Source organism: Chionomys nivalis, chromosome 21 (assembly GCF_950005125.1).
Source record: "Chionomys nivalis chromosome 21, mChiNiv1.1, whole genome shotgun sequence".
In the NCBI taxonomy this organism is placed as follows: domain Eukaryota; kingdom Metazoa; phylum Chordata; class Mammalia; order Rodentia; family Cricetidae; genus Chionomys; species Chionomys nivalis.
In genome coordinates, this window is record NC_080106.1 from 32505676 (window position 1) to 32526961 (window position 21286).

Consider the following 21286-nt stretch of genomic DNA (forward strand, 5'->3'; position numbering starts at 1 on the left):
ACCCAGAATAAAAATACATTTACAATGGGGGAAGAAAAGGCAATTAAGGCCCACCCAGAACAAACATTTTTCTACTGCATGTTTTTAAGTGTGGTGTTTCCCACTGTGGGTTTGCCTCATTCTACACAAATGGCTGTCAAAAGTTATACTCAATACAATTGGAATATTTAAATTTGAGTCATATCCTATCTATCCGGGGAAACTGACAAAATATTCTATAGAGAGTTGTTTTATACAGCAAATAAGTAATCCCCCATCTTCTTGCCTGTTTATGCTGGGTGGGGTTAGTATTAAAGGATGAATCTGATTTGACTTAAAATCAAGTCTCACTAAAATTGTCTTTGCAGATCCCAAACAGACCTTGCTTCCTCAGAGGTTGCTGGAGTAGTTGTGAAGATCTACCATGAACCAGATGCAGGGCAAGTTTCAGTCTTACTAAGGGCCCTTTCTACAAGACTGCATTTGAAGGATGGAAGGTAAAGACATAACTGTCTCATTGTGTGCCTGGGGTGGGGGTGGAGCACGGCTTTGCTCTATTACATGTATTTAGGGTTCTTTCATGCCAGGTAACTGACAAGTGAAAACCATATGCTCTTGGGGGCATTCTGGTTGTGTGTGAAGCCCTATCCCTGACACCAGGTGCGTGTCTCTCTACTTGCTTTCGGTCCTTATGTGGCAGAAGCATGAGCCTGTGTTTGGAGTTTTTCTTCACTCCCTCAGTACTTATTAAGAACCCACCGACTGTGTATGAAGGCTATGTTCCAACACTGTAGATGTATTTCAGATTGGCCTACCCTGTTTTCTTTTTTCTGGGTCACTTTGTGTCTTTATGGCTGAGTTTCATAAAAGACTAATAATAATCCACTTCATCTGTATAGTGCTTTACAGCTTACGGAGCACTTTCACGAAAATGATCCCATGTGATCCTCCCACATAAACCTCAGTTAGGACTAGTGTGGGAAGCGTCATGGATGAGCGGTAAGAGCCTAGGCCAGGAAGACAGACTGATAAGAGAAACATTCCGAGATGTCCTACATTTAATTACAAAGGGCCACGGGATGAAAGAAAAGAGAGATGGTAGGGGAGATTAAACCGGTAGCAAGCGATGGTCCCCAGAGCACAAAAGACTGTTTTTATGTTCTTGAATGTACTTTAAAAGCTTCATGGGAGCCTGCCCTGACTGCCTAGGTGCCAATGTATCCTTCTCACAGCCCCACCCAATCAAGAGGCCCTGGCTTCTTCCCTAGTTGGTCTCCCATAGCAAAGCCTTTGCTGCTTCAGGTAATCCCACTCTTGTTACCAGTACCCAATGTAGACCCAATGCAAATAATATGTATTTAGCAATGTTTGCTTTGTAAAGTACTCTGACTTTTTAGAGTTGGGGGATTAACGTTATAGCCCGGATGGTGGTGGTTGTAGAATCTGTCCCAGCACCTAGTCATCTATTTTTCTGCTAGTTTCAGTAATGGTTCAATAAGCCCTTTTATTTCAAAGAGTTCTTACAAGGTCTTGGGCGTTTTGGTTTAATAAGATACAACCTGGTCCCATTTTACAGATGAACTAGCTGAGCCCCCACTCAGTGGCTTAAGTACATTGTTCATGGTCAGCAAACAAGTCCACGAATCTTTGCAGTTTTCTGAACTGTTGAAAGCAGCATGCTGTATCCACATGTAAATCATGCTCAGATCAGAAAGCCGAAATCTCAAACCCAGGCTTATGTTGATTCCCCAAAAGGAAAAAAGGATGAGAATATCTCAGTTTTCTGTGAAGTATAAGTAATAAAAATTCCAACTATATTAAATTGGTCCACAATTAATTCCTGTGTGAATGAGGAAATTATAGTTCTAATATTAAAAGCTAGGCTTCCTAGACCACAGACAGAATCTCATTGGTTTTATTTCATATGATTCTCAGAATTATATTTTTCTGATGATTTTTTTAATCAGAAAAGAGTTCTCACCCCTTAGTCAAATGTTTATCATACTACACTATACAGACATTATACGTCATATTTTTAACTTTAAAGGTACTTTGAATATCTTGCATACTCCATGGAAGGGATATCTGCAAAGTCTTCTACTTCTAGAGAATAGGGATTCATGATGTGAAGAAGATTCAAGCTCTCATCCAGCATGGGCTTTAGGTAGGTGATCTCAATTTTCCTCTTTCTTTTTCTATACTCTAAAAGATAATCCCTCAACTGATTTTTTTCTGATATATTTTGTGCATGTCTCTCAGATCACCAGTGCTGTGGTTCTCAAGCATTATTATCTATAGAACTATCTGAGATGCTTTATATTTATATTTAAAATTTAGACCCTGTAGTTCCATTTCTGAAATCCCTATCTCAATAAGTCTGAGGTGGTGCTGAGGGATCACTTTTAGAATGATTTTTTTAGAATGATTTAAATTTCTCCCTCAAATGATTCCTAATATTCTTTGGAATGTAAGCTTCTTGAAGGAAAGGGTTTCCTTTGTGTCCCAAAACGTCAAGAATGGCCCTTGTCCTCCGGTTGTCATTGTATTTGTTAACTAAAGTCACCTAAGGAGGAGCAAGAGCTTAATCAAGTAATATATATATATATATATATATATATATATATATATATATATATATATAACCTCTTCCTATCTCTGCCATTTGGGCTTTTTTCCTAAGACAAATTTTCCACATGATTAGTCTAGAAAATATTTAAGATTCAGTGAATACAAGAAGATAATGCCATCAAGTAAAGTTCTATGAAAAAATGTTACTGATTTTGAACCAACAAATGGGAGACTTATTGGCCAACACGCATTTATGAGAAGAGAATATACCCAATGTTTTTGGCATCTCAACCAGAAAAAAGTACTTGGCTAACTTTTGTGTCTCACTTTATTATTTTGGAGGGCTCATGAAAAATTAACTTTCCTGTGTAAAATTGTTAAGTGCAAGAGATGAGATAAAAAAAGAGATGAGATGACTCAGGAAGAAATAAGATTTTTGTATACTTTTAAGAGAAAAGACTTGCCTGAAGAAGCATATGAATGTTTGCATGTCACTGAATTGAACTCTTAAATCCCTTATATGGTCACAGTTGTTAACATTATTTGTTGAATATACTTTGATGGCTCAGGTACTGTAGGCCCATATTTCTATATGGTGTGGCAGCCAGGCTCTGAAGCCATAGGCCCCACCTGAGGTGGTCACATAGCTCTGCAGACAGGCTGTCACTGCCCTAACAAAGGGTCAGGATGTTGTTGCTCCTTTCTTTGTGATTTAGAGGATGCTTTATAGAGATGCTGATTCAAGCCTAGTGACAGCAGACAGGTAGATGCGGAAGTGACAAAATGCCATTCACCTGGTTACCTAGGAGACAGAATGCTGGTGTATTTCCCATTCAGTTTATGTTTTGGTATAAAAGCTGTTTGGAGAATAAATGAGAGGAATTCCTCAGGATGTGAATTCAGGACTCCATGAGGGACCACTGAGAATCTCCCTCCCGATAAAGCCCTGTGAGTTGTGTCTTTATTCCCTCACCTCCACTCCGGTCCAGAGAGAGATTGTAATGGGGTCGGTCGAGAGAAATAATTGAGGGTCCGGGCTAGCCCTGGACTCTGACAAGGTACCCCCAAAGAGAATGTGCTTTGTGATTTTAAACTTTTATTTTTTTATTTTTATTTATTTATTTATTGAAAAAATTTCCGCCTCCTCCCCGCCTCCCATTTCCCTCCCCTTTCCCCCACTCCTCTCCCCCTCCCCCCACTCCACTCCCCCTCTCTCTCAAGTCTGAAGAGCAGTCCGGATTCCCTGCCCTGTGGGTAAGAGTCTATTGTTCCCACACCGGGAGTTGAACCCGGGCCGCCTGGGTGAAAACCAGGAATCCTAACCGCTAGACAATTATTTGTCAATTAGGATAGCAAAGGAACCCCACAGGGACGCCTTTGAAGTATTGGAAGGGGCAAGGACTAGAGCTTTTTTGCAAGATTGACCAAGAGCTGAACTTGACATTGAAGTTTGTCCTAATATGAGGGCATTACCTAATAGTCATGGCTTTTTGTTGGAAGTTTCTTGGGAAATCTTTTGTCAGAAGCTTAGATTTTTATTTGTTATGATGGAAATAACAACAAACATTCTTCAACCTATCTTGGCTGGGTTGACAGGATGAATTTTCACATACACATTTGCAAGTAGTTCATGTAAAATTTACTCTGTTCTTCAGAAGACAGGGGATCTCTAAACACAGGTTTCTTGCATCCTCATATCTCCTGTCTCTATAGAGCCTTTTGCACACACACAACTCAAACACATTTTACTCATTAGCTCATTAGTCTTCTGTAACCTTCAAAGATCAAAGCCTTATTCATCATCACAATTTTTTTTTGCAAGTAGAATTCTTTTTTTAACTAATGTTACCTTCTTTTTCTAATTTTTAAAGTTATTTTATGTGTTTAAGTGTTTTGCCTGTATGTATATATAGGGACCATGTGTGTTCCTGCAGCCCACCAAAGTCAAAAGAGTGGCATCAGATTCCCCTGAAACTGGAGTTGCAGATGGTTGTGAGCCACCATGTGGGTGCTGGGCGGTGACCCAAGGTCCTCTTCAAGAGCAGTAAGTGCTTGTAACCACTGAGCCAGCTCTCCGGCCCAAGTAGAACTGTTTTGGTTTGTTCCTCCAAAAAGGTGGGTTTTTATCTGACCAGTGTGTCTGATCTGTACTGGAGGGGGCAGAGGCTGCCAATTAGCTGAGACTTTCTAAGTGAATTGAAGGTGATTGTCTAGACTAAGCATTTTGAATTTTGTTTGGGTGCTCCAAAGCATGTGTGCTTTGGGGTGTTCTATAGGTTCTTCCTCCAAAGGCCTATAAAATCCTGGTCTGTATGACAGATATTAGACTGGCAGAGGACAATTCAGATCTACACAACTGTAAATAGATCCCCTATCCTCAAGGCGTTTGGCTGTTATAATTTAGAACTTGAAGTAAAAGGAATTTTCACTGACCCTCTTCTTAAGCTGTCATTTAGTCTGCTGACTTTCTCCCTGGTTGCTCTAGACTCTCGAGAGGGATAAGAGAAGAAAGAACTCTGGTCTAGTCACATATAATATAAATGAAAGACAGTGCTGGTTTTTAATGGCCAAAGAGAAGACGTATATAAATCTTTTTTGTTTTTAATGTTCTTGTTGTTGTTTTCATTTGTTTATTTTTGGAGACAGGGTCTCTCTGTGTAGCCCTGGCTGTCCCGGAACTTGCTCTGTAGATAAGGCTGGCCTCAAATTCTGAGATTTGTCTCCCTCTGCCTCCCAAGTGCTGGGATTAAAGGCGTGCTCCACCACCCGGCTATATATACAAGTCTTAATCAAAGCATGCGATATGATGGCTTAATGATGATTCTGAAACTGATGGGGTCAATGTGTAAAGACATGCTTTTAAAAATTCAGTAGTAGGAGAGATGGGAACGATTGGACTAGAACTAAAAGGGGCAGAGTTAGGGACTGGCCAGTGACCATTCTTTCTTTGCTTATATTATCTCTGCCTCTTTTTGAGAATGGAGAGATGCCAATCATTTTTAGTCAGAAGTGGAGACGTTTGTGCCCGTATCTGCTCTACTTATATACTTGACTTTATTCCTTCATAAATATTTCCCTTATAATCATCTTCATATTTTAAATCATGAATTCATTTAATGTTTATGGGTTGCTTACCATATGTCAGGCAATGTTAGATGCCAGAGATACAACACATATAGTTTTTTTGCCATCCTGGTACATATAGTCTCTGACTTTTGAACTGAAACAATCTTTTATACATTAATTGATTTGATCCTCATAACTGTTTTTCAGAATTTACATTTTATGCACAATGAAGTTAAGACCAGAGAAGTTCAAGTGGTTTAGCCCAGATCACCCAGCTTATCCTTTACATGGTTGGGCTATACACCCTTTTGTTTTTTCTGCACTCCAGGACAATAGAGTTTTTGCAGCATTTGCTACTGATTTAGATCTAATTTCAAAATATTTTTTAGTCAATGTTTTGCTCTCTTGCTCAGACTGCTCTTGAACTGCCTATCCTTCTGTCTCTACCTCTCGAGCACTGAGATTACTGGCAAGTGACACCATGCCCGGTTTCTAAGTTAGTTTTCTGAGTAGAACTAAGGCTGATGATTTTCGTGAGTTCTTATTCAGCAATCTTCTCCTCCCTTTGTCAGATGTTATTGAGCATCATGAATAAACAAACATCTTTTGTCGCTTAGTTTATGAGACAGGTTGACCTCATATTCCAGACAGTCCTCCTGCATCCACCTGTCTAGCTGAGATTTTAGGCTGGAGCCACAATGCCCTGCCATAAATAAATTTAATCCAAGAAATTAATGATCCTGTGGTACTTATTATGCCAAATCATTTATAGGTCTTAAAAAGATTAGATTATCTTTGTAATATGTATTTATTAGAATATTATACATACTTTGTGGCACCCTCCCCATAAAAGTGCCAGCCTGAGATCAGGAGTCCAGAAATCGGGAAAACAGATGGAGATCGGGAGTGCAGAGACTGGGAGTCCGTGCTGTTTAACTAAGGGTAGATGTTGATAGATGTCATTCCCAATAAGTCTGAATAAACAAATGAATGCTATTTTTAAAGCAAAGGGCACAGAATGAAGAGGCAGGACTAGCAGTCTTTATTCAGCTAACACTGGGAGATTTAATTCACACCCCAGGCTTCAATTTCCTCAGCTGAAGTGGATTTTAGATACTTCCCGTTGTCTACACCTATATTTCTAAATCTGAGTTGAGCAGACAGAAACAGTAGAGAACCAAAGAGGAGGCCACAGCAGGCAGAGCTACAGTGAGAAGGGCCCCTCACAGGGCAAAGCAAGAGTGTTACAAATCTGCTACTCAGCCATTGATCAGGGTAATCTGTCCTGCTGTCAAACTTTTACTTTCTTCCTCTCTTTAAATCAAGTCTGAGTTTGTTTTAGAAATGTAACAATTGGTGAGCACGACAGGCCAATATTGTAAGAAGGCTCTGGTTTGACTTTGATTCCAACTTGGAAGTGGTGCTACTTCTAGAAATGCTGAGGGGTTTTGTTTGTTTCTTATCATGAAAGTTTTCCTCCAGATTGCAGTTATAACCCTTTCAGTGCAGTAGGCAGATAACAGTCAGCAATTACCACCCACTTGATTCTAAAGAATTTCCTTATGGGTGAATGGGTGGGTACCCTCCTCGGGAGTAAAAGGATAGCTGAAGGAGTCACAGATCCAGGAGTGCACATATGCAGGTAAGTAGGGGGCACACACGCTTAACGAAGGGTTTGCCGCTATTCAGGAGCCTCAGATTCTCCTTGGCACTGGCCATCACTGTTCCCATTATTTCTTGTTCCTTCCCTGCTTGCTGAAAGGGATGGAAGGATTCAGCATAATGCTACCACATTAGAGACACTAGTGCTCTGAGCATGAAGGAACAAAAATATAAGGGTGTAACTAAGGGTGCCCAGAAATCTAGGTTTTCAGGCATCCTGTAATATATGTTATAGGTATCATGTAATTTATGTTAGAACACTGGAACTCCAATCAGAGAACTTAACATAACAATGTAATTAGCTTGGCACCAGGACACATCCCTGTAATCCCAGCGCTTGGAAGGCTGAGAACAGAAGGGTCCTGAGTTTGCCGTCAGCCTGGACTACATAGAGAGTCCTGTCTCTAGAAAACAAAACAAAACCAAAACCAAAAGCAAACGAGCAAGAAAACAATGACAACAATAACAACTTGCTTCATATCAAAATGAAATATATACATCTACGTTTAAGTTGTAATCAGTGTTTACTGTACACACAAAAAAGTTATTATTTCAATACGAAAGTAATCTGCTACTATAAAGAAAAGCAGAACCACACAGAAAACGTGTGTTCTCTACTCTATGGTGACTAAGCAGTGACATTTCAGAATTCCTTAGGGGCAAAGACAATTTGCTATTGAATCTGGAGCCAGATGCACTCTCCCCTCCTCAGATAGCTATTTAGGAATCAGCTTTTCACAGCTAGCTGGCATCATTGTAACCACTGAGATAAACCAGCATCATGAGAGCATGCTGAGAGGATCACACACGAAACAGAACTCAGGTAGCTGGTGGTAAGTTAGTCACATAGAGTATTTCTTGTCTTTACAGCTGGGCTGGTTAGCTCCCTAGGCTGTGTAATCCTTGTCACAGATTCTGGATTAACGCAGGTCATGAATGCAGAAAATCCAAGCGTTTTCTTGGTTTCTGGGCATCAAATCAATCTGGGCTGGTCCTTTAGTATCAACTTCTTTCAGGTTCTCTGTATCTGCCTTTGACCCTGCTTTGGGATTATAGATCTTCCTCGATCTCTTCAACTCTGTGGACATAAGAGACCCTGTTAGCCAGTCTGTGTGACTAGATATCACTTCTCTACAAGCTGCATCTCTGATGTCCATCATCTGTTTATCTGGTCCTTTGCCCACAATGTATTTTGAGGCTATTTAATCCTATCCTTCCCAACTTCATGTTCTCTTTTTTTAAAAAAAAAAATCTTTCTTTTTATATTCCATTGAATTCATTTTTTTTTTTTTTGCTCATATAAGTGCAGTATGGGGTCACCCACTGGAGCATGGTTGATACACCAGGGACCAACCATACCCCTAAAGAAAAGTGACCCTTCCTTCCCTTGTAGCCATCAATTGCCAATAGCTCCTTCGCTGGGGTGGAGGCTTGTGAGTCCTGCCCTCCACTCTATGCTGGATGTTGATCTCTTGGTCTTGGCACTAGAGAAAAAAAAACATATTTCAACACAAAAACTGTTATTAGAGATAAGGAGAATCACTTTATAACATCATAAGAAAGATATAACCATATAAATATAACATTTAAGCATATAACAGTTACTAACATACATGAACCTAACAACTGAGTCTCAAAACACACGAATTAAAAACTAACAAAACAGACAATTCAATAGCAGCAGGCCTCAATGTCCTATTCTCAGCGATGAATAAAGTAAGTGGGTAGAAATCAACAAGGAGACATCAGACATGAACAGCATCTTAATCATACAGGCCTACTGATGCTTATAGAACACTCCACTCCAGCAGTGGGACCCCATTTTCTTGAGCATACAAGCAGTATCCTCTAGACAATACTGACGGTAGATCACAAAATGAGCCCCACTAAGCTGAAAGGGCTTCACATCAACAGAGTACTCCTGTAGCCACAACGTACTTATATTAAACACCAAGGGCTGGTGGTGTAGCTTATTGGTGATGGGCATGGCAAACAAACACAGCTACCCAATGAGCTGGTAGAGTTTGTCCAGCATGCATGAAATCCTGGGTTCAATCCCCAGCATCATATAAACCAAGTGTGGGGGAACACACCCATGATCCCAGCACTTGTGAGTTAGACCCTAGAGGATCAGCAGTTCAAGGCCATCCTTGGCTACAGGGCAAGCTTAAGGCCAGTTCAGGATATATGAGACTATGTTTTAATAAAACAGAACAGAACAAAACAAAAATAACAAGGAAATGTGAGCATTGCACAAATATATGAAAAATAAATGATATGCTTCTGTTTTTTTATGGCTTTCAGAAGAGTGCGATGTAGGGCGTGCGTTAAGAGAAGGACACAGAGAGAATGAGAGAGCACCAGAAAGCTTTCTGCCTGGGAACCTTTCAGAGATTTGTGCTAGGAACTGGGTGAGGCGTGGGGAGGGGCCTGGCTTGTCAGTTCAGGTGTCCCACCTGGGGTCCAGATGCCTCACCTCAGTTTCAGTCACTGACTCGCGTCCAGCCTTTTGGCGAAGGTGTGCATGTAGGAGACGAGAAAACAAGAGTTCTCCTCTAGCATTCCTAGCCTCCAGAGAGGACTCCTTGGAACTGGGCCTCTGGGGCCCAGCCCTACTTGGCTAGTTACTGTTGCTTGTTCTCATTGTTTCTTCTGCAAAGAAGTAACCCTAAAGTTATCTAGGAACAAGCCCAGAGATCAGAGTCCCCAATAACAATGTACTAAATAAGCAATGGGCTAAGATAGACAAGGTGGTATATACCTATTATCCTAGCAGTCTGTGACCGACACAGGATGATGGCCAGAAATTAGAGGCCAGCCTAGGCTCCATGACGAGAGCCCACTTAAAGAAACAAATGAATCAAACAATTGAAGAATGGTCCAACGAAGAAATGACGAAGAAAACTAGAAAATACTTTGAAATAAATGGCAATGAAAGCGCAGTATGCTAGAGTCTGCGACATCCAGCTAATACGCTGCATGGTGGGAAAGAGAGCTTTATACATTCCAGCACTTAGAAAAGAAGGAGAAAATCTAAGGTTATTATCTGAGTTTTCTACTATAAGATGCTTAAGGAGAAGAGCAAAGTAGGCACAAAGCAAGAAGATGAGGAAAATAAGATTAAAGAAGAAATACATGAACTAGATATTGGAAAACTGGGGCTGGAGAGATGGCCCAGTGATTAAGAGCATGCACATGGCAGCTCACAACTATCTCCAGGGGACCTGATACCCACATAAAGACATAATAAGAATAAAGAAGTCATTAAAAAAAAGATTTTTTTAAAGGTCAGTAGTTAGGAGCATTTTCTGCTCTTGCAGAGGTCCCAAGTTCAATTCCTAGCCCTCCTGTCAGTGAATTCTTATAATGTAACTCCAAAGAACCCAATGCCCTTTTCTGGCCTCCTCAGGCACCCACATACACATGCACATAAGTAAGAATAAATTTAAAAAAAAAGTCAGGCAGTCAGATCTCTGTGAGTTTCAGGCCAGCTAGTTCTAGACAGTCAAGGCTACACAGAGAAACCTTGTCTCAAAAAACAAAATCAAAAACAAGCAAACAAAAAAGTGGAAAACTGGCTGAAAAAAATTAATAAAAAATTGCTGTTTTTGAAAAGGTTAACTAAATTGATAAACATCTAGTCATGCTGGCCTAGGGTAGATAATTAAATTACTAAAATCAGAAATTAAAGAAAAAATAATACTGCCAGTCGTAGGGAAATAAAAGATATTATAAATAAATACAATGGATAACCATATAAAGTATATGTCAGCAAATTATATGATTTGTTATAAAACTAGACAGACTAGTGGAACTGGATAGCTAGGTAAATTGATAAACTAATTTGCTAAAAAATATTTCAAAATGTCTGACTCAATTTGTAATAAAGAGATAGACTTAGTAATTTAAAATTATCCAGCCAATGGTCTAGGCAGCTTCATTAAAACATTCTACCAAGGAGATCCTTACAGAAAACCACAACCAATAAAAATGCAGCAAACAAGAGACTGTTGTACCCAGTCCCAGCTTACACATCTACAATGCAATCCCTGCACCCAAGCCTCAGGGATCATTGCAGAAGAGCTGGAAAGATTGTAAGAGCTGGGGAAGCAGAAAGTTTGCTGTGAAATTTTGTCTCTAGAAATGACAGAGAGGCTATACCCATAAAGTCTCATCAACATGGGTGCCTAAAGGAGATCTGACCAACCAAGACACCAATGGACATGCTAACAAGGAAAGGGAAAAGCTCGCTGGTCTTCAGCTGTAGACAAAGAACTATGTGCAATTGGGGAATGCTGAGAGTGAGAGAAATGGTCTTCCCAGAGAAGAGCCTCCCCAACTGGTATTCAACACCAAGTGATTAACCCTGAGATTATGTACATACAGATAGCATTATACGGGCTGAGCAGGTTATATTTATGTATTTAGGAATTCAAACACACACACACACACACACACAAAGACACCAAGAATTTGAGAGAGAGCAAGGCAGGCTGTATGTCACAGGGAGGAAAAGGAAGGGGGTTGATGATGTAATTATGATTACAAAAAATAAAAAAAAAGTATAAGAAAATAAATTCTACTGAGTAGATAAATAATCATTTCTAGGATTAATATTGTTAAGAAATTAAAATCACCCTCAAGAACCTGCAGATTTAATGCTATCTCTGTCTAAATCTTAATGGGAACTTTTGCAGAAACAGAAAATCTCTTCAGAAAATTCTTGTGGGATTTCAAGAGTCTCTAACTGTTCCACATGATTTTGGAAAATAGCAAAGCTGATGTTAACATTTCTGATTTCAGAACTTGCTATATAACTCTGCAGCAGTCAAAGCGATATTATACAAACACATAGGCCAATGGATCCGAATAGTCCTTTGAATTCTTACACTCTGATGCTAAGATAACTGAGGAAGGAAGGGCAGTCTTCAACAAAAGGGACTGGAAAGTGATATTTGCATGCGAAAGAATGAAGTCTGAACCTTATATAAAGGCCTAAACATAAGATTTGGAACTATGCAATTCTTCTTCTTTTTTTTTTTTTCGAGACAGGGTTTCTCTGTAGCTTTGGAGCCTTTTCTGGAACTAGCTCTTGTAGACCAGGCTGGTCTCGAACTCACAGAGATCCGCCTGCCTCTGCCTCCCAAGTGCTGGGATTAAAGGTGTGTGCCACCACCGCCCGGCTGGAACTATACAATTCTTAACCAGAAGCAGGAACATTCTTCATGATATTGAGTTCAATAATAACTTCCTGGTTTTAACTCCAAAGTCACAGGCAACAACAACAACAACAAAAAGACAAATTTGATTTTGTGAAAAACTTCGACTATTGAGCACCAAAGGGCACTAGCAAGAGTAAAATAACCCACAGAAAGAAGAAAATATTTGACAACCTGACAAGATTAACATCAAGCTTATCTAGAGGACTTATAAAGGGCAATGACAAATGAAAAACACTTAGATTTTAACATAGGCAAAAGAGAAATAACTTCCTCTGAAGAATCTAAGCAGGTCATGGATTAGCAGTTAGTCCAGGAGAGAGAGGAGGGCTAGAACAGTCACTGAAATGCAGAACAGTGGTCCCACATGTGTCTACCGCTAAGCCTGAGACTCTGTGACTATGTTAACTTATAGTACAGAAGAGATTCTGTAGAGCCATTGAGATAGAAGGAGTTTGTACTTGAGTATCTAATCACATGAATCCTTAAAAACAGACAACCTCTCCCACGATTAAGCCAGACACTCTAAATAAAATGCAGAGATCATTAGATTATATTAAAATTTGGCCAAACTATATGCTCATTACAAGAAACAATTGAAATATAAGTATAAAAATAGGCTTAAGAGCAAAATAAAAATGGGAAAAGAAAAAAAATCTATACAAACACTACTCGGAAGGAAGTTGGAGTAACTCTTACAAAAGTAGACTTCAGAACAGAGAATAGCATCAGGAATAACGAGTGTCATTTCATGAAGATAAATGGATTAATAAAAATAACTCAAAATATGAGTTCAAGATACATGAAACTAAACTGACAGAAATTATAGCTCTCAGCATTCCTTTCTCAGTGACTCATGACTGTAAAAAGAAAATCATTAAACACATATACGGGACTGGGGAGACAGCTCAGTGGGTAATACCGTTACTTCCAAGCAGGGGGACCAGAGGCTTGGATCCCTCTGCATGTATAGCAGGATACATCTGAATCCCAGTTTAGAAGCAAGGGTAGAGGGGAGTAGGGTGGGAGTAGAGACCCTGTCTCAAAATATAAGATAGAGAACAATACAGGAAGACACTTGACATTGGCTTCTGGCCTCCACATTCACACACACACACACTCACACACTCACACATACACTCACGCATACACACACAAATAAATAAAGGTCTTGAAGACTGCTATTAATAGATTTTCTTAAATGACACAGGACCCTTTGCCCAGCAAGTATATACATTTTAAAGTATATTTTGTGGACCTTAAGACATTTTTATAAACTAAAAAAAAAAAATCCACAACATACAAAGTATATTCTTTAACCACAATAGCTAATTAGAAATAAATAACTAACAGAAAGATTTCTGGAAAATCTACTAATATTTGGAAATTAAATAACGTATTTTTTAAATTACCATGAGGCAAAGAAGAAGTCAAAATAAAATTTAGAAAATACTTTGGCTTTAATAAAAGTAGAAATATAACATACCAAAAGTTGTGGGATACTAATAATAGCATCACTTAGATGGAAATAAGAGCATTGTATACCCAATTACAGAGAAGCAGTCCCAAATCAAGAGATACTTTTTACCTGAAAGAACTAGAAAGTAAACTAAGCCCAACATATGTAGAAGAAAGGCAATCAATCATAGCATCAGACCAGATATCAATGAGCTGTAAAAAAATAGGAACAAATTGATGATACTTGTTCTTCAATAACAGAAAGTTTGTTCAATAAGGTAAATAAAATGAATGAACCTTTATCAAAACTGATAAAAAGTGATGTAGAATACAAATTGCCACTTAAATGGAAACACATCACTACAGGATATGCGGTTATTAAAGACAGTGTGGGGATAGTATGAAGATCTCCATGCCAATAAATTTAGCACTCAAATGAAATGGGACAGATTGATTTTTAAAAGACACAAAACATAAGACCTTACTCAAGAAGAAATAGATAATCTGAATAATTCTATATCTGCTTAAAAAACTGAATTTTAATTTAAAATCTTCCATTGACAATAATAGAAGGCACAATGGCTTCATTGGGAATTCTGGTTCTTTTTTTTTAAAAAAGATACAATCATTTATCAGAAATTCTTTCAAAAACTGAAGAGAGAAGAACAGTTCGCAGCTCATTACATGAAGCCAGTGTTAGCTTTATACCAGAATCAGATGAAGATGTCCCAACAGAAGAAAGTGGCAGGTCAGTATCCTTCATGAACATAGTAAATTCAAGCATCCTAAGGAAAAATTTACTTTAATAAAAGTGAAAGCTCAAATGCTTTTTGGGGGTGACTTTTTAAAAGCCACACACATTTACATTGCTATTAAAGTAAATACAGTATTTATTTATCTACTGAAGTGTTCCACTTTCTTCTTTAGGAACTAATAAAGTACAAGGAAATTTAGAGCCTAAAACAGCTACGAACAGAAATGGCTTTGCCCTGAGAGTTTTACAGCTGTTTCCGCTGTGTGAATATAGGAGAGGGGCCACCTCTGTTTATATATCATTTAATTTTATGGACTAGATAGGATTTAATTTTAGGATAAACTCCATTTTGTGTTTCCTTTGGCAAACAGTTTTACATTTTCTAAAATCCCAAGTTGCCACTATATTTAGTCTCTGGCTTTTAAAATTCCTTCTATTACTTAATCTGCATTATTTTATTTATGATATTTCGATAATAGTTTGCCTATCCCTGTCTCGTTTCTCTTGAACATTGTTGATATTTGCATTAATAAAGACTAAATGAACATAGTGTAGCTATATTTCAAAAAACTTGATTTGACTTATTTTTGTATTTTGTTGACAAAGAAGCTTAATGCTTTAATTTGCTATGTGTATTTTTATGGTAATCCTAATAGATGATAATCTTTGCTTATAGAACAATGAGCCACATGTATAATTTGGATAGCTTTTTAAATTTATGCTTGTTTATATCATAATTATTCAACTATATAGTTTTAAGGACTCTTTTTTAATTTAATCTATTTTTATTTTATGAACACTAGTGTTTTGCCTGCATGCATGTCTTTGTGAGGGTGTCTGCTCCCCTGGAACTGGAGTTACAGTCACAGTTGTGAGCTGCCATGTGCTGGGAATTGAACCCGGGTCCTTTGGAAGAACAGTTGGTGCTCTTAATCTTGGAGCCATCTCTCCAGCCTCTAGTTTCAAGGATTCTTATTGACTGGGAGTGGTGGTGAATGCCTATAATCCCAGTACTCAAGATGCAGAAGCAGGAGAATAATTGCAAGTTCGAGGCCAGCCTGTTTTACGCAGAGAGCTCCTGGCTAGCTGGGACCACACAGTGAGAGAGACCCTGTCTCAAAACCGAACCAACAGAAAGCAAAAGGTTACAGTGGTGCTGTGCTTGACCCTCAGAGTGATAGCAACTTTACTTTATATTTTAGTCTTTATTTGCTTTCACTCTTCTCCCTAACTGCATGACATGCGTGTAAAAAGGGAAAGATCTTGCAGCATCTGTAGGTTCTTGATATTACTGTTACTTTATTTTTGTTGGCACTTTAACTTTGCAACTCTTATAAATTGTTACATTAAGCTACAAAATTATTTAATGCCCTGAAAATAACTTCATAATTTATTTTTTTAATATAGCATTCTTAATATTATTGGTTTCAGTAATCATTTAGATATGACGAAATCATGCTAAACATTTAAGACTGAAGCAAAATGCTCCTTGGTGAGATACTGAACATTCCACTGTGGTAATTCAGAGTACCTCGATTATCATGGGGATGATAAACAAATTAGAGACATAATTGCAGGAAGAAACAGCTTTCCTTAATGGCCCTACAAAGGTTACATTCAAATAATTATCCTTCATTTGTAGGTTGATAAAATAATGACGATAACAAATGTGACCCTAATACTGTTTTTAGAAAGCCACTCCTCTCATAAAAATGATCATTATTAGTAGCAAAAATTAAAAAAAACTAGTTTATCTATTCACTGGATCCATCAGACAATAAACATTCTTTATTTCATTTAATCCTCGTGACAATATTGTATGAGCTTCTGTCCTCATTATGCAAATGAGAGACAGTTCCTCAGCTTTCCTGTCCCAAATGGTCTCTCCTCTAGTGTCTATATTTATGTTTCAGTCAGTGCTGCCCTTAGCCTCAGTTTCTAGATGTAGCAGTCAAACTTAAAATTTGCCAATTCAAAGTTTTCGTCCTAGGGGCTGTGGAGATGGCTCAACAGTTAAGGCTATTGGGGCTCTTTCTTCAAGGTTCAATTCCCAACACCCAGAGTCAGGCAGTCCCAGGAGATCCAATCCTCTCCTCTGTTCTCAGTGAGCTCCTGTATACATGTGGTATACATCACATCTGTGACGTGCACTCACACAAACACAGACATGTACACATAAATAAAAACAAAATATTTTAAAGAAATCTGATTCCACAGAGCACAGGACCTGCTTTAATAGTTCAAATGACCCACATTGAGCCAGTCAGCCTCTTCTAGAGCTACTCTGCTGCTGTTTCCAGGGACAGTATGGCCTGTCTCAAACAAGATCACAACAGGACACACAGGAATTCCAGATCTGAGATTATATTACTGGAATCCTTGTCCTATCAGTGTTCAGGCTTCCCACGTCTCCAGAACTATAGTGGAGACTTGAGAACATTGTGGGCACATCTAAGCCCTACTTGTGTGCTTCACATGGGTCACACAGCATAGGCAGTGGCTTCTACTGTACCTCATCCAGTGACAAGTATCAGTGATGAATCAAAGACTTTGATGTGTTGGACATGTTTCGTGACACATTAAAATAAACAGAACCATTAAGAAAAATTTACCTAGTTACTGTCCACAAGAATTGCATGTTTTTTCTGGTCTGCATGCCATCTTTTGAGAAACTTTGCAGTGTAGAAGACACCACACCATCCCATCTTGTTCAGAATGCTGATTTTTTTGATCTGTGCATTTGTGTTTAAATCCTGTCTTTATATGTGTAACCTTTACCCCCCCCCCAAAAAAAAAAAAAACAAGAACAAAAACTAGAAAAGACGCCAGTGGTGCAAAGCATAAGCGAAGCTGAGGTGAGAACGCAAAGTCGAGGCCAGCATGTTTCAAAACGTAAAAAACGAGAGGGCAGTTAGTCTTAATGTGAAGAACTACTAAGCAGGAATGAGTGGAGGTAAAGAGAAGATGGGGTGGACAGATTAAAAATGAAATCTCTTAAATATCTTCGAGTTAACACGTATGTCCCTACAATAAACACAAACCTAGATCTGAAAATCTCAGAACTAAATACCCTGGCAATTAAGAGCAACCTGGTGGCAGCATCTCAGTGACTTAAACTAGCCTTAAATTAGCTCACAAACCAGTTTTTGTTTTTAACCATAAAATGGGATTAGTAAACCACTCATTTCATGATGTAAAATATTTATTGCGAGATCTATATTTTGGTACAAAATGCATCAAAGCATTTGTTTCTATTTACCTTGAGAAGAAAAAAATCCTTTTCCGAGAAAGCTTGCAGAGAGCAAACATGTATTCCTCATTGTAGCTCAGAGCTGCTTTTCCATAGAGCTCTCCCTTCTCCATGTACATTAATTAAATAAGAACTGCTTTCCCTCTTTATCAAGTCCACTTATTAATCCAATCACAAGGATGTATTTATATTCTAGTATGCCTTAATAATATCGGTGACAACTAAGCAACAAAACAGGGATCCAGAATTCTCTGAATTCAGTTGTTGTTTTGTGGCTGCTTTCAGACTTTGGAACAAATATTTAAGCATGTTTTATCTTTTCCTTTTTAAAAGAAAGATTTGTTGTTATTATTTTTAATTATGCATATGTGTCTGTGTTGTGGGTGTGTGCATGGTTTTTTTTTGTTTTGTTTTTGTTTTTGGTTTTGGTTTTTTGAGACAGGGTTTCTCTGTAGCTTTGGAGCCTGCCTGGAACTCCCTTTGTAGACCAGGCTGGCCTCGAACTCACAGAGATCCTCCTGCCTCTGCCTCCCGAGTGCTGGGATTAAAGGCGTGCACCACCACCGCCCGGCTGGGTGCGTGCATGTGACTGCAGGTGCAGAGGCCCAGGATGCCGGATCGCCCTGGAGCTGGAGGCACAGGTGATTGTGAGCTGCCCAATGCAGGTGCTGGGAACCAAGCTCAGATCCTCTGCAAGAGAAGCATGTGCTCTTAACCGCTGGACCATCTCTCCAGCTCCGTGCCTTACCTTTTTCTGAAGTAGCTTTGAAACTCAGATGTCTCAGATGCTGGTGAGCTGGGTAAGATCCTGGCAGTGCTGGGCTGTGTACAGTAGAAGGCGAAAGCGAAGTATGAGTGGCTGACACCTTAGCTTCTACACCCCTACTCCAGTCTGTCTCTTAAGGCTTTGACACCATGTGTGCCGAGGCAAACTTCAATATCATTCTGGGTAAGTGTCTCTTCTCAGCAAAAATGTATTGTTTACCAGCTGATGCAATGCTTAAAAAGCCTGTATTCACGTGCAGAACCTCCCCTAGACCTCGTTTCACTCATAAAGAGTGGTTGTGTTTTATCACCCTGTTTTTCCTGGTGACAAAATTGAAGTGAAGCGATTTGATCATGATGATGAAACTATTAGGTGGTAGGGTTGGGATGTGAGCTCATATGTTCCCATCACTCTATTATGTGGACTGTTTGCTCTATCTGGGAAAAAAGACTCCATAAGGGGTTAAAGCAGTGGTTCTCAACCTTCCTAGTTCTGTGACTCTTTAATATCCTTCCTCATGTTGTGGTGACCCCCAGCCATAAAATTATTTTAGTTGTTACTTCTTAGTTATAATATAATTTTGCTATTGTTATGGATTTTAATGTAAATATCTGATATGTGACCCCAAAGGGGTTGTGACCCCTAGGTTGAGAATCACTGGGTTAAAGGAAGCTAAACATTTTCATTTGTAGTTAGTGGGGTGGTAACTTCTTAGATGCACTTGCAGGACTTTGTCTTATAAAAGTAATATCCTTTTACCTCAGCAGAACCAAATCAAATGCATAAATCCTTAATCTGTACCATATGTGTGAGGAACCAATCTTCATTTGAAGACTGTCTTTTATAGTCACACAGAATAATTTAATAGAGCAAACAAATGATTATGAATTGACTATGAAGTTTTTCCTTTTGCCTAATTTAATGACATTTTCTTGTGGAACTTTCATGGTCACCCATTGGTGGTTTGAATAGGAGTGACCTCCATAGACTCATGTGTGTGAGTGTTTGTCCCAAAGGGGATGGCATTTTTAGAAGGTGTGGCCTTGTTTGGAGTAGATGTGGTCTTGTTGGAGGAAGTGTGTCACTGTGGGGGTGGACTTTGATGTCTCATATGCTCAAGCTATGTCCAATATGGCACACAGTCTCCTGCTACCTGTGGATCAAGATGTAGAACTTTTAGCTCCTTTTCCAACACCACGTCTGCCTGCATGCTACCATGTTTCCCTCTATGATGATAATGAAGTAAACCACTGAAACTGTAAATCAGCCCAATTAAATGTTTTCCTTTATAAAAGTTGTCATGCTCATGGTGTCTCTTCGCAATAAAACACACTCATATCAAAGAGGTAGGGTAACATCTGGATTTCAAAGAAAATCAATCAGTTCTTAAAGCTGTATACTTGGACTTTTTGAAGATATTATTATTTTAAAAAAGTTTTAGCTCATCTGCAACATGTTTTGTTTTGGGTTCAGAAATGTTAGGGATTTTGTTTTGTTTTGTTTTTCAAGATTGGGTTTCTCTGTAGCTTTGGAGCCTGTCCTGGAACTCACTCTGTAGACAAGGCTGGCCTTGAACTCATAGAGATCCACCTGTCTCTGCCTCTCACTTGGTGGGATTAAAGGCGTGCACCACCACGGCCTGGCAATGTTAGGGATTTTGTAGTGAGATAGATTGAAATGCTATTCCTAAAGATGACTAGGTACTAATAAAAAACTTATTATATAATTTTCATTAGATTTTTACGAAGGCTAGTTGCTCAATGGTTAGCCACTGTAGATTAATCATTGTAATGAGCCTATGGTGAGTATTTGACTCGTAGGAACTACAAAAAGACAGATATTGGCCCTAATGTATGAGAGAGCACTGTTATGATGGGAAGGTATGCTTGGTGATGGCTCTCAGATTTTTAACCTGGAGGTATAAAGTTAATAAATGGTAGCTCATCAATGATAACATCTCTGTGATGATGGTGTATCCCTTTCCCCATGATTCTGCAATAATTATTAATCAATATTAGAGAATACTTCTCATCTTTACCATTCTCTCTCTAATATGTACTTTTGTGTGATTAATTCTTTAAACTATTTATACTCCTAAGAATCTTTTTTATTTTTAACAGATAACAAAAGACCCACAAATCAGACCATAAGAACCATGGTCTAAAGGATATGTGTAAATACTGAATAGCAAGCAGGAAATTTGTCTTGAACTCTGCAGAAAGATGAAATGATTTTAAAGTTGAGATGAGAAGAACCAGAAGACAGTGGTTGGCAAGGAGGTCAAAACATTTGCCAATAGATTGAACAGAGTAGGATTTGACTGAGCACCAAATTCTACTACTGCCTTTCCTTTAGCTTTAGACCTCAGAGTAGTAATAGTTGGTGCTGTGATTTTGCTACTTTCCTTCAAAGAAATTAGGATGATACAATTACAGACATGACTTTCAGAAGTGCAAACATGTACATGACCAAGTGTGTACCTGAATATATACATACACATTTATGTTATGTAACATGTTCATGATTTGATACCCCAGGAGATATGGATGGATCACCTACACAAA